This window comes from Anarrhichthys ocellatus, unplaced genomic scaffold, assembly GCF_004355925.1.
Source record: "Anarrhichthys ocellatus isolate YVR2014 unplaced genomic scaffold, GSC_Weel_1.0 scaffold106, whole genome shotgun sequence".
In the NCBI taxonomy this organism is placed as follows: domain Eukaryota; kingdom Metazoa; phylum Chordata; class Actinopteri; order Perciformes; family Anarhichadidae; genus Anarrhichthys; species Anarrhichthys ocellatus.
In genome coordinates, this window is record NW_022280136.1 from 51418 (window position 1) to 66266 (window position 14849).

The 14849-nt window shown below is 43.2% G+C and overlaps 1 protein-coding gene across 2 annotated transcripts in view; it reads left to right on the plus strand.

Annotated features, from left to right (window-relative positions):
* The first annotated feature begins 238 nt into the window (after positions 1-238).
* Positions 239-14849, plus strand: part of carhsp1 (calcium regulated heat stable protein 1) — an 18076-nt gene continuing 3465 nt past the window's right edge. For both annotated transcript variants that reach the window (XM_031876260.1, XM_031876261.1), the window contains exon 1: positions 239-633. The gene's annotated coding sequence lies outside the window, so the exon portion shown is untranslated. The remainder of the gene's footprint in view (positions 634-14849) is intronic.

Here is a 14849-nt window from a genome sequence, read left to right on the forward strand (position 1 = left end):
TTCTAACTGGACTAAGGGATGGTCATACTGGTCTTAACAGTTCCCTCTATGTTATTGGAAAGCAGAATAATGGAAAGTGTGAATTTTGTGAAGAAGAAGAAACTGTGGTGATGTTTTATTGTTCTGTCAGAGGTACGATTCAGAGAGAGAAAAGCTTTGAAAAATGGACTGATTGGAGAGGAAAATATCATTAAAGTACAAAAGAAAAGCTTGAGTGACAAATATTGGAAACTTCCTCGAGAGTATTAAATAGAATTTGAGGAAAGGTTTTTTTCTCTATTTTCTCTTCTTTCATTCGTTTCCTTTTGTTTGTTTGATTATTTTAATCTTCTTTGTTTTGTTGTCGTATTACAGAGGCTATCCTTCGTCCACACTCCAGATTAGTGGGTGGCGCTATTGCACCCGAAATCTGTTTTGCCAACCGCCATTAAAAGCAACAGAAGAAGAAGAAGAAGAAGTCACGCCCATCGGAGTACGCTGCTTTGACGCTGTGCTGAGCCTCACACCGACGAGTCTCACCCGGCGGTGGAACAAACACAACTAACTCTCAAAGTTTTCTTTTTTTGTCTCGTCGGACGCGTTTTCTCCGGCTCCAGAACGCTCTTCAGCCGTGAAGTTGTTGGAGTGCACGAGGTGAGTGATGCACTCAGTCACAAAAAAATGACCGTTTTTGATGAGTGAATGGGGCACACGGATAACTCTCTCAGCAATTAGCGTTAACTAAGTTAATTAGTGTTTTTATCACAAGTTAACTGTCGGGTTTTAGCATATGGTCTCTTTTTGGTAAATCATTTGGTTACAGTTATGTGTTGTGGTAAAAGTGGACATTGTGGTTGCTGTCGAGGTTGACACTTGTTTCTCTTTCCACCATTTTATTGGCGTTCAAGTCCACTAAATTCCACGCTCTTCCTTTTCCATTACGGTTTGTGTTTTCCTGGCTTGTCGCGCGCGCTTCCTTTGGAGGTGAACAAGCAAGCGCGAGCCAACAGAAAGAAAGAGAGAGCGTTTGTGTGAGCGCGCGCGCGACGCTTTCATTCAAAGTCTTAAAAAGTTTTGTTTTTTTTCTCTCACCGCAAACCTCTCATTTCGAGTTGATTAAGTGCTGGAAGACGAGCTTCGTGGGCGCTTAAGAGATGTAGGACGTTGCCAGTATCTATCAGCAGCTAATTATATGTGGGAAGAGTTTGAGTGTGTGCGCGTGCGCGTTAACCACACGGGAGAGGTTTAGGGGAAAGCCCTTGTTTTTGAGTCCTGGTACAGGCCTCTTGTTGGTTGAAACAACAGCAAAACATCAGCTGATTTGGTGGGCAAGGGATTCTGAGTGAGGTGTGTGTGTGTGTGTGTGTGTGTGTGTGTGTGGGGGGTGGGGTTCCAGATTTCCAATGAAGATTGGTAGGGTGAGGGGGGATGGGTCATGACATAGTTTCAGGCAGGATGTGGCTGGCTCTAGAAGTTAGAGGTGCCCTCCTCAGATCAGCAGCAGACAGGTCAAAATGTCATCAGGCTACTTGTGACAGATTCCACACGGCTGAACTGGGTTGTTGTCGAACGCCTGCGTGTATACCTTCCTGTGTGTTCTAGCTTGTTCAGGGGCGGACTTCAAGGCTAAAATCACATTTTGCCAGTGCATATGTTTAATTCTAGCAGACCTGAGCGTGTAAGCAAATAAGCCGTAATGGCCTTTAAAAAAACTTTATGCTTAGTGTTCTTCATACTCGCATGTTTGGTAACAGAAATGATTTTTAACCATTTAAAATAACAATCATTGCATTTGGTGGTACCAATAAGACTGTATAGACCAGAATGCATTGCAGCCTGAAGGCATCCCATGCTGGGAGTACTGGGCATTATTGTGATCAAAATCGGTCCAATGCTGTGCTCCGATTCCATTCTACATACTAACTGTGTGCAGTGTGTATGCGATATAGTAATCCGAATAGTATTTTGGCAGTTTTGAAAACATAAAAATTGACGTACTTAAAAGTTTTATTCTAAGCAGAATGAATCAAACTGTCAATCAAATTCAGACCGTTAAAAAAAGATTTCCAAGCGTTTTTTTTCCATCACGTCCAGATGAGGTCTTCTTGGCATCGTTACAAGGCCAAAGGCACACAATCTGCAAAAGTCGTATTATGTGTTTTATGGCCATGTCTTTTTGCAACGGGGGGGGTTGTGAAGGCCTTACATGTTATTGTGCAATAAGATCTGGGCCCCGTTCCTCGTACGTGGCTAACTTAGTTAGCCAGATACTTTTCAGGATAAGATGACGTAGATATGGCTTTTCGGTTCCACGAAGCAAGTTCGGCAAAATCACCATGGCAACGCATCCATAAGCTTGAACCTGCTCCGGGGCAGGCTAAGTGAGGGTAGCTGGATAAGCTGGTCACTCCCCGGAAGAAATGGCAGCTCCTGTCATATACGGTAGTCTAATGCGCTTGCGCATATACTGGGGGTTATACGGGAGTTCCAGAAATGCATGTAAAGTGAGACACACGGTGATCCATAAAACCAGCTGAGCAAACTAAGAAGCCTCTATTGCATTAATGTACAGCTCCCTTCCTCAGAGATCCACTGATGAAGGAGGATATTAGTTAGATTAGCGTTTTATAGGGAGAGAGTTCTTACACATCGCCAAGATCCGTTATCGCATCATGATGACTTCCTATACGAGCGCTATCCATTCTGCCCACAAGGAATCATTTATTTACAGACCTTCTGGAGCCATACATTGAACACCACACGCTGCAGCCGAGCATTGATGTCTCACACACTGGATGCAGTATTGCGCTTTTTTGCGAGCGGTACATTGTTGTACAGTGTCGGCGATGCGGAGAACATCGGGAAAGCCGCTGCATGCCGTGCTGTTCGTAAAGTTTATTTGGCGCTTAATAAACTTATGGATGTGTTCAATACATTACCATGGCACATATTGTATTGACTCACCATTCTGAGTAATGTGTGTGTGCTTATAGTGTTTACTTGCTCCCATGTCCTCTTGATGGCTGCGTTGCATACATGGGGGTTAAAAGCACTCATAATTATATGACAGTGTTATTAGTACACCAGCATATCATTATTGTAGAAAATGATTAAGGTGGACTCATGATAAGAATAGAGAGAATCACACACTATTTTCACTGCTTCAATTGATTGAATTTCTGATTATGAATAATGCATACACACTGATCCGCCCACACACAGATTCAAACTCCTAGTTCTATATGGTAATCTACACAGACATGTATATACACATATATAGTAGGCTACATGATACATACGCGCATACAGTACATATGTCCTCATATTAATGAGTATCAATTAGATACTCTTTGGGCTTGTTTTATCTACTTATTCTGAAAGAGTTGAGATAATTATTTTCGCTATATTGGATGATAAGAATCATCCAATGAGCCATTAAGCCCACTGCCAGCAGTCACATTTAAAGACATAATCTGATTGATTGGGGTGATGAGGCATTAAAATGAGCCGATACGTTTCCTAACACTTACGCATTTAACTTGTCTGTGATATTAAAAGTAAAAAGAGGCTCTTTCTTTGAGTTTATTTAACATTGTACTGTTAGAAAATCATGGTTTCGGTGATCGACGCTTCCCCCTTTTGACGTAGGACGGGCACGCGCAATTATCCTGATCCTGATCGTCTGGGTCGAATTAACGAGACTGTTTGAGAGCGGATCAGCCTTGGAGAAACCGACATAGCCTGACATCAATCATCTCGTTAATTTAGGCTGGCTAATAGGACATTTGATCGACTTTGCTGAACCACGTACGAGGAATTGGGCCCTGCTGTGATAGTAACCCGTGGGCAACAAAGCCATGAGAGAGAGAGAGCTGCTGCATTCAGGGCCTTCCTCTAACTGCTGGAAAGAGTTGGAATCGCACTATCGTCTGCAATATGTTTGTACGCTCTAGTAATAAGATTTCTCCCATTTTTACCAAGAAGATATAATGTGTTGATACTTTACCTTTGAACAGTGCCAGGCTAGCGGTTTCCTCCTTGTTTCCAGTCTTCGTGCTAAGCTACGGTCAGCTAGGCGGCCGCAGGCTGTTGCTTCATGTTTATCGCACAGACGCAAGAATGACGCTGATATTATCCTCTGACTTTCACAAAGAAAGCAATTAAATGTATTTCCAAAATTGTTGAGCTACATCCTTTTAATAACAATTTTGAAAGAGTGTTATAAGGCAACCTATAACACTCTCAACTTACATATTTTTTCATTCTTAATTCATCTGGCAATTCATTTCTTGATTCATTTAGTTGGTTAATTTGATCAGAATTTGTTGTTTTGTCCAAGAAAAAATCCCAAATCCCCAAATATTCAATTTAGCATTATATTAAACGATAAGCTGGAGCGAGGTAATGTCAAACATTTGTTTTCTTAATTATAATAAACTAGCCAGTCAAACATCCAACCAGTCATGTTGCGGTTTACATCCATGTTTGTCCAAAATGTCACCCCGTCTTCATTTTATCCTATTTGACATTTGTGTGAAATTGCCACAATTAGCATTTACATTTTTGAGTTATGGCCCAAAATGTGTTTTGTGATATAACGGTGACCACCAAACCTGAGTTTGAGTGGACGTTTGTGCCAATTTTAAAGAAATTTGCTCAGTACTTGTGCTGGGCAACAGGACTATATCGACATAATATCTATATTGTATCGACATTATATCACTATGGTGATATGAGACTAGACATCGTCTTAGATTTTGGATCTCGTATTATGGCATAAGTGTTGTCTTTTCCTTGTTTTAAAGGCTGCAGTGAAGTGAAGTCATTTTCTGAACTCTCCACACTGTTGCCCACTCTGTCATTCTATCCACAATACTGACAATGTATATACAAATCTCGCAATATCGATATCGAGGTATTTGGTGAAAATCATACAGTGATATTTGATGCTTGAAGAGAAATGATGTCGATGACGCGGGAAGATAAAACAGCATAAAAAGGAGTGAGTCATGTTGTAGTGGCCGTCTGCATTTCACTCACCTATGTGTAATTGTGTTTCTTACCTGCTGGTTGCCTCAGGGGGGGGAAAAATTCCACTAAGTCGCATTGAAATATGACTGGAATGTCCCCGGGAGGCTTTTCTATTATGCTTATGCTTTGTGAAACACATCACCACCAAACAAGGGCGTACCAAACCAGCGATGATCCTCCAACTTTGCCACGTAGACAAATAGCCGCGGTGGAAACGGCCTTCAGCAGCAACTTTGTGCGCTCTCCGTGTTGGCAACATCAACCGTCATGGCTGACTTTAGCCTACCTTTTTAGTTTGCATGGACACAAGAGACCAGCTAATAGAAGACCCAACAGGACATCAGAGGCTGTGTGCTGTGTGCAGCTGGTTAACTGGCTGATTATGCAGTGAGAGAACAGTCTCTGTGAAGAGCGAGTAAGCAGCTTTTTACTAAACAGTGAAAACGTGCATGAATTTAAAGGCCCAGGGAAATGAGAAATGCATCTTCCCAGTTCCCACCCTGGGTTTGTTATTCAGTTATCTCTTGTTATATGTAAAATAAATCATCATAAAGAAACCTGTATTTTCTCTTCTGTTAAATGTTTGACTCATCCTGCCCTCAGGGTGTTTACAAAATACAAAAATCATCCAATCAAATGAGACTCTGGGCGACTAGCTCGCCACAGGGGCCATTTAAAACGGCATTTGTAGATCGTTGACAGGACGGTTCAAGGATCATTTATTTTCATGCAACACAGGGATGCACAACGAAATTCAGTTGTAGCCCATTTGTAACACAACAAACAAAACAAAAACAGGAAAACAAGAGTAGTAAGTGCAGCTTGATCCTGGACCACGATGGATCCAGGTCTCTGTGAAGGTGTGGGCTCAACAGTCACCACTTTCATCCATCTTATCTTTCTGCGACCGGGCATGAGACACCCAGCAGCATGCTGGGTAGCGGACTAGCCTCAGGTCCTAGCTGGGTTAGCTTAGCTTCCATCTCGGCTCTCCTCTCTGGGGTGGCTGAGGTTTAATTCATTCAAGAGAAACTTTGGACTCATCCCTGCAGCCCTCTATTTGTCATTTTTTTTAAAGATATGCAGGGAGCTTGCGTAACACACAGCAGGAGTTGAGAGATCGTTCACTGCAAGAGGATATTAAGATGTCTTATGTTTTCTCCCTCAAGAAGGGAGATCAGGTCTCCAGTTTTAGTGTAAAACCAGTTCTCAGTCGTGTTAAAGGTGGGGCTCAAGAAAGTCTCTTTAAATTGGTCTAATCGGCTAATTCAACACTTAGCATAGCAGTGCAACATCCACCACGGGCCACATTTAATGCTGGTCTAATCTTCCCCCTGTGTGTATTATTGTTGCCATTTGTAGTTAAATTGTACTAACACTACTGCTACTACTTATTTCCTGATGCAGAAAATGAATCGTCAAGAGTTTAGATAATCAGCTAAGAGGTTTTAGTCTTTTTCAAAGTAAAAGAAAGCTAAAGATTTGCAATTTTCAGCTTCCAAATATGAGGATTTTGAAGAGGTCACACTGGCCCTGAGAATTATTTTTATTTATATGAATTGTAAAAATGATTGACAAATTGTCTGTAGTTACCAAATATTCCCTGGTCCTACGTAGGCAGACCAGAGTGGCTTTGCCTAATAACTCTTTTGAAATCTGTATTTTTTTTCCAGAATTGCTTTCACAATAGAATTTAAAGTTGTTTTTTTTCTTTAAATACATAACAGAATAAGAATTTAAGTCATCAGCTGAGTCTTTGAGTTGAGACGCTCACATGTGAAATCTGTGTTTCTTGGTGTAACGTCTCTTTTTGGAGCAGAACTCCTCAGCTGTAGCTCTGAGGTTAATTACCACCAGAGGTGTCGTATTACACACACACACACAGAGAGAGAGAGAGGCGTTGTTCTGCAGGATAAACATATCCACATGGAGTAAAGTTCAGCTGAGCTGTATGTTGATGTGGTGCAGGACACACAAGATCAGGTTTCATTGTAATGTGGAGTGTGTGTTTGGGACGCTGCATTTGTTTGCCACCCTGCTGTTCTGTGAGCAGGAACACCACAGAACACGCAAGCTGCGTCTGAGAAAACCTTAATGGAGCTGCACACTCTGTTTAGAGTGCAGTAATCCATTTTCATTAAGGCGCTGTCATCGAAGTTGCACTTAAAGATGCTACATGTTAAATTCAGAGCACGTTTGTGATTGATTTGATTGATTGCCTCAACACTCAACGGGGTGCTGGCTAAGCCGGCGGCTAGCAGCTAACGGCGGTAGCCGGCAGATCTGAAGTGAACACCGTTTAGTCCTCTAGGATGTACTCTGTGGAGTATTTTTAAGTCTTAAGGAATACCTTCCACCAATGAATTATAAATTACTTTAATTCTCACAGCGAGACCGTGTACTGTTGAAGAAATGAATCACTCAATTTTCTTGATAAATTTACAACCAGTAAAACGCATACTTCATCAATGCAACACATTCTGCGGTCTCTCTGCTACAGCCGTACTTGGTCTGGTATGACCAGTTGCTCATGGTAGCTAATGTTAGCTGAAGAAATCCCATAATTCTCACTTGTGGCCTCAGTCGCCGAGTCCAAAGGTTCCGTTGTCTCGCTTTAAGCTTTATTTATTTATTTATTTTTTTTACATTTGTCCTAACTGTCACTTCTATCAGTGTGACGCTGAGTGAGCTGTGGCTCACACTTGGTGGAAGGTGTTTCTCAGTGTGCATGGGGTTTGTGGTGCTTGCCGGTGTTGGGGCACCAGGGGAAGTGGTCTTTTATTCTGCAGTCTGAATCCCCCTGCACACACAGAAGGGTTTCACAACTCAGACGGTTATAAACATGAAAAGAAGCGTGGTTACTGTCGGTTTGCGGCAGATTTGAACTTGACTGTAGGGTCAGGAATGTAAAAGTGTTGAAACCAACGGGGTCAAAGTGCCGACATTCCTAAGCTTCTGTACTGCCATCCGGTAGGAATAAGACCGTTTGTTGTTGACAGCATTTTGTGTAAAGTTTTGTTTTGAAGACATTTAGTCACAATCCTTTTCGTCCATGATCTTTGAACCTGATACTGAGAGCCCCCGTACTGTTTGAGGAACCGTTCTTTACTCCCATCAGCTCTGTGTAACAGGTCACCCTGACTTGACATGAGTCCATATAGAAGGAAAGGCAACGATTCCACAACCCACCCCCGCTGTCGCAAAATGCTGCTGGGAGGGTTGTTTGGACATGTTGAAATTCAGTAAAGCAAGTTTTGAAAGTGAAACACGGACACTTTGAGTTTATCTGCTACAGTTTAGAAGTGGTACAACTCTTTTAACTCCTCTCTGTACGTAAGAAACGACTGTTATTGGCGCTCATCTGCTCATTCGTTGTTCAGTTCGGATCATTAGTATCTTTTCTCATTCGTGGCCAACATAATACTGAGGAGAAGAGAGCAGCCATTGTCATTTTTCACTAAGTCAGCTGCAGTGCCTGATGGGAAAAGCTCTGTTGTTGCTGCTGTAACAAATGATGGGACCTCGTCTCATCTTGTCTCTCCGTGTCTTGTTCTTTTCCTTTGCCTCAACTCTGTTTTTCACTCTCGCTTATCTCAGTGTGGCCCTTCTGCCCACGCACCAGTATGCCCACTAAAAGTTAATTTCAACACAAATCAACTGCAGTAAAAATGTACTGTTTGGTGAGATAGCAGTAAAAGGTGGCAGGAAGATGCCATTTCAGGTTGGTGGTCTCATTGCAAAAGGCTGAAAGAGATGCCTCAAAACAACCAAACCTCACCCTCAGCTACTGAATCGTTCCCCCTCTCTGGTGATTGCACAGGATGAGATGCGGCTGCTTCCTTTTTTCCCTGCTGTATCCAGGAAGTGGTGATCAACAGGCTTGGTCGTGACACCCCGAGGAGAGGGGGAGAGAGTAGGAGAAGGGAATGTGGTGTATTGTACGTTGACTTCCTCGAACTGCAGCAAAGATAGCAGAGACGTCGTGCTCGTTGCATCCCACATTGCTGCTGTTGGACTGTCGTTGAGGTAACTTCAATACATAACCATGACGGGACAAACTGATCAACGGCTGGCAAGGCTTAATGGCAGAGTGTGGAGAGCGTGCGTCTAATATTCTCCACCATACGAGCTGGATAAAAGGACATGCTAATTAGCAGCTATTATGAATTTCAGCTTTGAGACCAAAAGCTGGTTTTGAAGGCCAAAGAGATGTCTCTCCGCATAACAGGAATCATTGTGCTTTCTTTCAAGTCGGCTCAAAGGAGTTGAATTTCCATGAACTCAAAGATTATTAACTAAAGATGAGGCAAAAAAAAGTTTGATTTAAAGGCCGTGCTTTGACTCCACATCTACTCTGCACTGAGTGCACCCGTATGAATAAATCCCCCGATCAACTGAACCAGCTCTTTTGATTTTTATGTATGAAATGAATCATCCTCATCCATGGAGTTAGAACACATAGATCAGGCACTCAAAGATGCATACATTTGTTTTTTTCAATCATCTTATATATTGATGACTAATGAAGCAAAATTTCAGGTTGAAGGAAGAACCCAGCTTGGAGCGGATCACTAACTATAAAAGCCCTTCTATGCTTCTTGCAGTCCGCGCGGAATGTCTGGTTGTTCATACTCAAAGCGTCTCCAAGAACGGACCCCTTCTCTTCTGTAGTCTTGATCTCTCATCGTAGACTAGTCTACTTTTCTTAGAACTCATCCGACTGACATCCATCTGCTCGGAGCCAATCATTGGGACGTTGTCACAAAATCTTGGAGGCGCACGGCTCGGTGTTCAGACCCTCCAAAGAACCTTCGCGCGCACGTCTGCTGGGACGCAATTGCGTGATATCGCCGACCGCTCTAAACCACGACTAGCATGAAACGGGTTTTAGAGAGATGGATGTAAAAAGGATCGGCCTTGTGTGAATATGACGTCACATTCTCGTTGTAATCGGAGCGACTCCAGGAAGAACACTAACTCGGAAGGAAGCCCTTGGCGGGAAAGGGAACACGCATACACAAGACAGATCGTTTCTAGCCTTCTGCTAGTCGTAGCCACAGCCGTGAGCGTTTGGCTGCGGTTAGCGGAATCTCTGAAAGCTTCACAGATATTGGAAGACTCTTTTTGATAGACTTTTTTGGGGTTGCTTTGCAGTGTAGGCAGCTGTTGCCAATGCTGAAATAGCAAGTTTTTCTGCAGGATAGTTATAGGCATCCAAAGAGTTAAACGTCCTCAGTTTCTCTTTACTATCCATGCTTGTTTCCTCTATCAGGTGTGTAGATGTCTGGTCATTGAGTCAGCGTGTATGGGTCGGCCAATCCGGACCCCTGGTTAAAGTCTTTCTCAAGTAACACTTGCGGTCCCGGACAGAGAGTGACTGTACGTACTCGGACTTTGCAAACAAACTTGCTAACGCGATAATTATTCTTCTCACGCGACTCCATGAGCGGGTAATAGTTACACTCGGTAGAAGAGGGTCGGTGACAATCCCGGTAGCAAAGACTAAACTCTATTTGGAACGAGCTGGATCCCAGTTATCTGGAACGGTACATGCAAATGGACACGACACCCGGCACTGCTCATGTAAACAAGTGCGGTGGACGGAAGGCCGCCGGTGTTGAAATCACACTGTGTGTATTCAGGTCTTACCAACGTGTGCGTGATTGAAATATGGGACGGATTCTGCATTGACGCACGTCGGAGGGTGAGTCATCAGATTGTAGGAGAAGGACCAGCTCTTGTCTGTCACACATGCATATCACATTGAGCCTTGCGCGCACACACACACACACACACTGACTTCCAAGCACACAGAGGGCTCAATGTAATGGGCTGTTTGTGTTTAAGGTTAATACGCTCTGCCGTCAGCGCTCGACCCTGGCAGCATAATGTGTTTAAAGCAGCTCCTCTCGTTCTTTGTGCCGGCGCATGCTCCTCAGTAAGCTGCCTGGAGCTGTCAACAACCACTGTTAACAGCTGCTTCACAAAAGAGACGCCACAATGACTCATCAGCGGCAAGTCCTCTTTCTTGGTGAAAATGTGACGGTTCACTATTTTCTGACATTTTATGGATCAAACGGTTATGATTTATAGAATCGATAGTAAAAATAATCATTATTTTCACTCCTACACTAAAGTACTGTAGAATAAACATATACAAAATATATGAGACTCTTTTTGTCCGTCGCCATCTTGGTTTTTTGTCGTTGTTTTTAAACCAAAAGTGACACGAGAGGGTGGCATTAAGTCCATCCCAACGCTGGTTGAGACATTTTTTAGGCGACCAAAACGGTAACTGGAAACACAACCCCTAAAGCATACTCTGCTTTATGGTCTATTTTACTCTAAATGGACCATAATTTACCAAGCAAACATGCTGAATGGAAGAAGACTTGAAACTAGAGGTTGAGATCATAAACTCATGTAGAGATGTCGAGGACTACCCCTTTACAAGCTGTCGGGCTTTCCTCTGTGAATGCGGCTCCAGATGAATGGATCCAGTCTCGCAGAAAGTGCTGGACTGAAACTCTAAACCAGTGAATGGAGTCTGTAAATACATTATGCAGCCTCTGCAAACACTGTGGTCATACACAATAATGGCCTCATCACATTGTGGGTGTTGGCCTGAGAGCTAATGTATCCATGTACACATGCCCGTGAGCGTCAGGTGTGTGTGTACGTGTCCCACTGGGCTGGTATTTGCTGTATCAGCATGGTCTCTGGCTGGTGTGGCGATTGGAAAACACTATCATGGAAAATTCCATAGTACACAGGCCCATCGTGTCTGTCCGTTTCTGACATTATAAACTAATTCCAATTGAATTTACCTTTAATATAATCTGTGAAAACTCCCCCCAGGCCCTTTAACACATTAATGTAGATCAAAAGAGACTGCCACACCTGGTCACATATTGATAAGCCTTAACTGTCATCTAACTGAACTCTGTCTGTCTGTCTGTATGTCCCTCGTGTTTCTCCACAACCGTTCGCCCGATCGACTTCACGCTAAAGACTCGAGACAAAAAGTTAAAAGTTGCCGCGCTCGTCGCCTGGGTTTGATTGTGTTTAGATTCTGAGAAACCTAGCTGCCCAACTTTTTAGCAAGCGAATCCTTGCATGCACACACGTTGCGACTAATTCCCGCATCCTAAGCAACAAACAGTGACTTAAATCCAAAAGGCGATCAAAGTAATAAAAGTTTTGTTTGTCATTTTATTCTGGGATAAAACCGAAGTCAACTGAAATCTATCTAAAAAGTTAGTGTTCTTGGAGAAACTCGTCAGCAGGAATGTAAAGTACAGCGTATGGATTTTGTAGTTTGGCAGCAAAAAACTCTCAAAACATGGCAGACCGTCACTATGGTCCTTTTTAAAGAGTTAAGACTTGACGGGCTAAATCTGTCCTGTCCTTGCCATGTTTTCTTGGCCTCCCTCATGAATTATCTCTTGCTTATCTTCCACTTCTCCGTTCCATTCTCGTGCTCCCCTCCGTCTCTGAAGAACCCGTCGTTGCTGTTTTCTCTCCGCGCCCATTAAATGATTTGTACTTCCCGTTTCATTCAGATCCCTTCGGTCATTTTAAATCAATAACCGTGAGTGGGTTTGAGTTGATTCACATTCCCAAAATGGCCGGCGATTTGGGGGGGGGGGGGAGGGGGCTGTGGTGTGGGTGTGTGGGTGTTTTGTGGTGTGTGTGTTTGTGTGTGTGTGTGTGTGTGTGTGTGGGGGGGATTGTTGGTCGTGAGCCCTGCTGCTCTCCTCCGGGCAGGAAGCATGGCGTCCAGAGAGGCTGTGATTACATTAACCCTCCCGTCTATTGGGTTAAGATGGATCAGACGCTGTCCTTTTCAAATAACATGTCGCCAGGCTCCTGCTGTGTGTAGCCGACTGCATGGAGGCTGAGCAGACCGTCCTATAACTTGAATACAACTGAGACCCACTCAGGATTAGCACTCATCTGTGGATCTTTAAACAGTCAGTTAAACATCTGTAAAAAAAAAAAAACCCACAACAAAACAACTTTGCACAGAAACAACTGTTCTGTCCTGGCAAAAGATACCAGTGCTTAAAGAAAACCAGACTCCACAGAGCTTGATGATCCATCACAGAAGTCTTGATCTGCCTTTTGTTCCATTTGATCAGGACTGAATTGTGCCTGACTGAGTGTTATCTTAGCAGAGCTGCTCTCTGTCCTTCATCTGACGGCCACAGGAAGTGACGGAAGTTCACTTTGAGAAAATGAACCTTGAGAAACATCTTTCCTTATACATTTTATTGCCATTTCAAATTAATTTCATACTCGGAAGGCAGTTGATTTCAAGCCCTATGCAAAAAACTAAAGTCAGAAAACAAGTTGGCGTTTAAAATGAGTTAATTGACCCTCTGCTAAGTCCCGCCTCATGAACGCAGACTGGCCAATCGTAGCGTAGCATCGGCCAGCTCTGACGAGGGTTCAGCAACGATCCGACTCTGCTCCATAAACTCTCATGCAATCGTTTAAGTTTTTCATTTTTAGGCGGGTTTAGTGGATTTAGAGCTTGTCCTGGTTAAACGTTGTGTAATAGTGATACTCACTACCCGGAGAGGTTGTAAGGAAATATACGTTTGTAAATTATGTTTCTATGTAAAAACCAGTGGAGCTAGCATTAGCAGAGTACATTGACAAAGCATTAACTAGCACTTCTATGCTACACTAGCTACTGATGGTATACTGAATGTATACACATGCTGCTTTAGCTTTTAAGTGATTGTAACAGTGGATGAAGACCTACCAGCTTTACAGGAACAGTGTTGTTCCTTAGTTTCATTGTCTTCTGTCTCGATGATCAGTTGATGTGATGGTTCACTTTAACACTGTGATCTGTATCTCTATCTTTTATCTTTTTAACCTGTTTACGCCGCTTAATCTGTTTGACATCCGGGATATATCCTTTAAACGCTTACTGTAGACCTTTCTGTCTGCTTCTCTCTGAGATCACTTTTTTGTATTTCTTCAGTTAGTGACAGTGTGGGCTCCATGGGAGCTCTGGCAACTTGACAGAGTAGCAGCAACTAACAACAAAGGGGCGGGGCTTTGTACAATTCCGCTGTCAATTGTACAGCGGAATACTTAATAACAAGTGTGCAGCCATGCCTCCGTGAGGCTTTGAGCTAAATGCTAACAGTAACAGTGCTAACGTGGTAATGTTAAGCTGGTATAGCACTGACAGTGTTTACCGAGTTAGCATTATCACGAGGTAGAGCTGAGGTGGGCGGGAATGCCGTGAGTTTTGCACATATTTGGTGATAAGCCAGAGTCTCTTATTCTTATTCTTGACCTGATGATGGAGGTAGATGAAACGTTAAGGGATCATTTCAGTGAGTACCATGACAGCCTGTACAACGTCTCATGGCAATCCAATATTTGTCTCGATATTTGTGCACCTGTAATAGTCTTAAATCCTGTTTTTGGAGACCTAGAAAATGGAAAGTATTGACGCCGAGGAGCTGACTAACCTGTTCCTGCTGCCTCTGTCATTCTCTCCTTTAATTATATTTGTCTAACAGCTCTCTCGCTCGCTCGCTTGTTTTTCTCTCCTCTTTGAACATTATATTCGTTACAGGAAAAGTCCAATCAATGGCGGTTTTCTTTCCTGCCTTTCCCTAATTGGTTGACATAGCTTGTGTTGTCATGACAGATGATGAAAGAGGGGACTGTTCTCAGAGTCGGGCCTCGGCCCTCAAACTAGTGTTGCCACGGTAACGGGGGTTCTGAGAATGGCTCCAGCGGGTCAACGATTCAGTGTCTGTTGTTGAGAGAGAGAGAGAGAGAGAGAGAGAGAGAGAGAGAGAGAGAGAGAG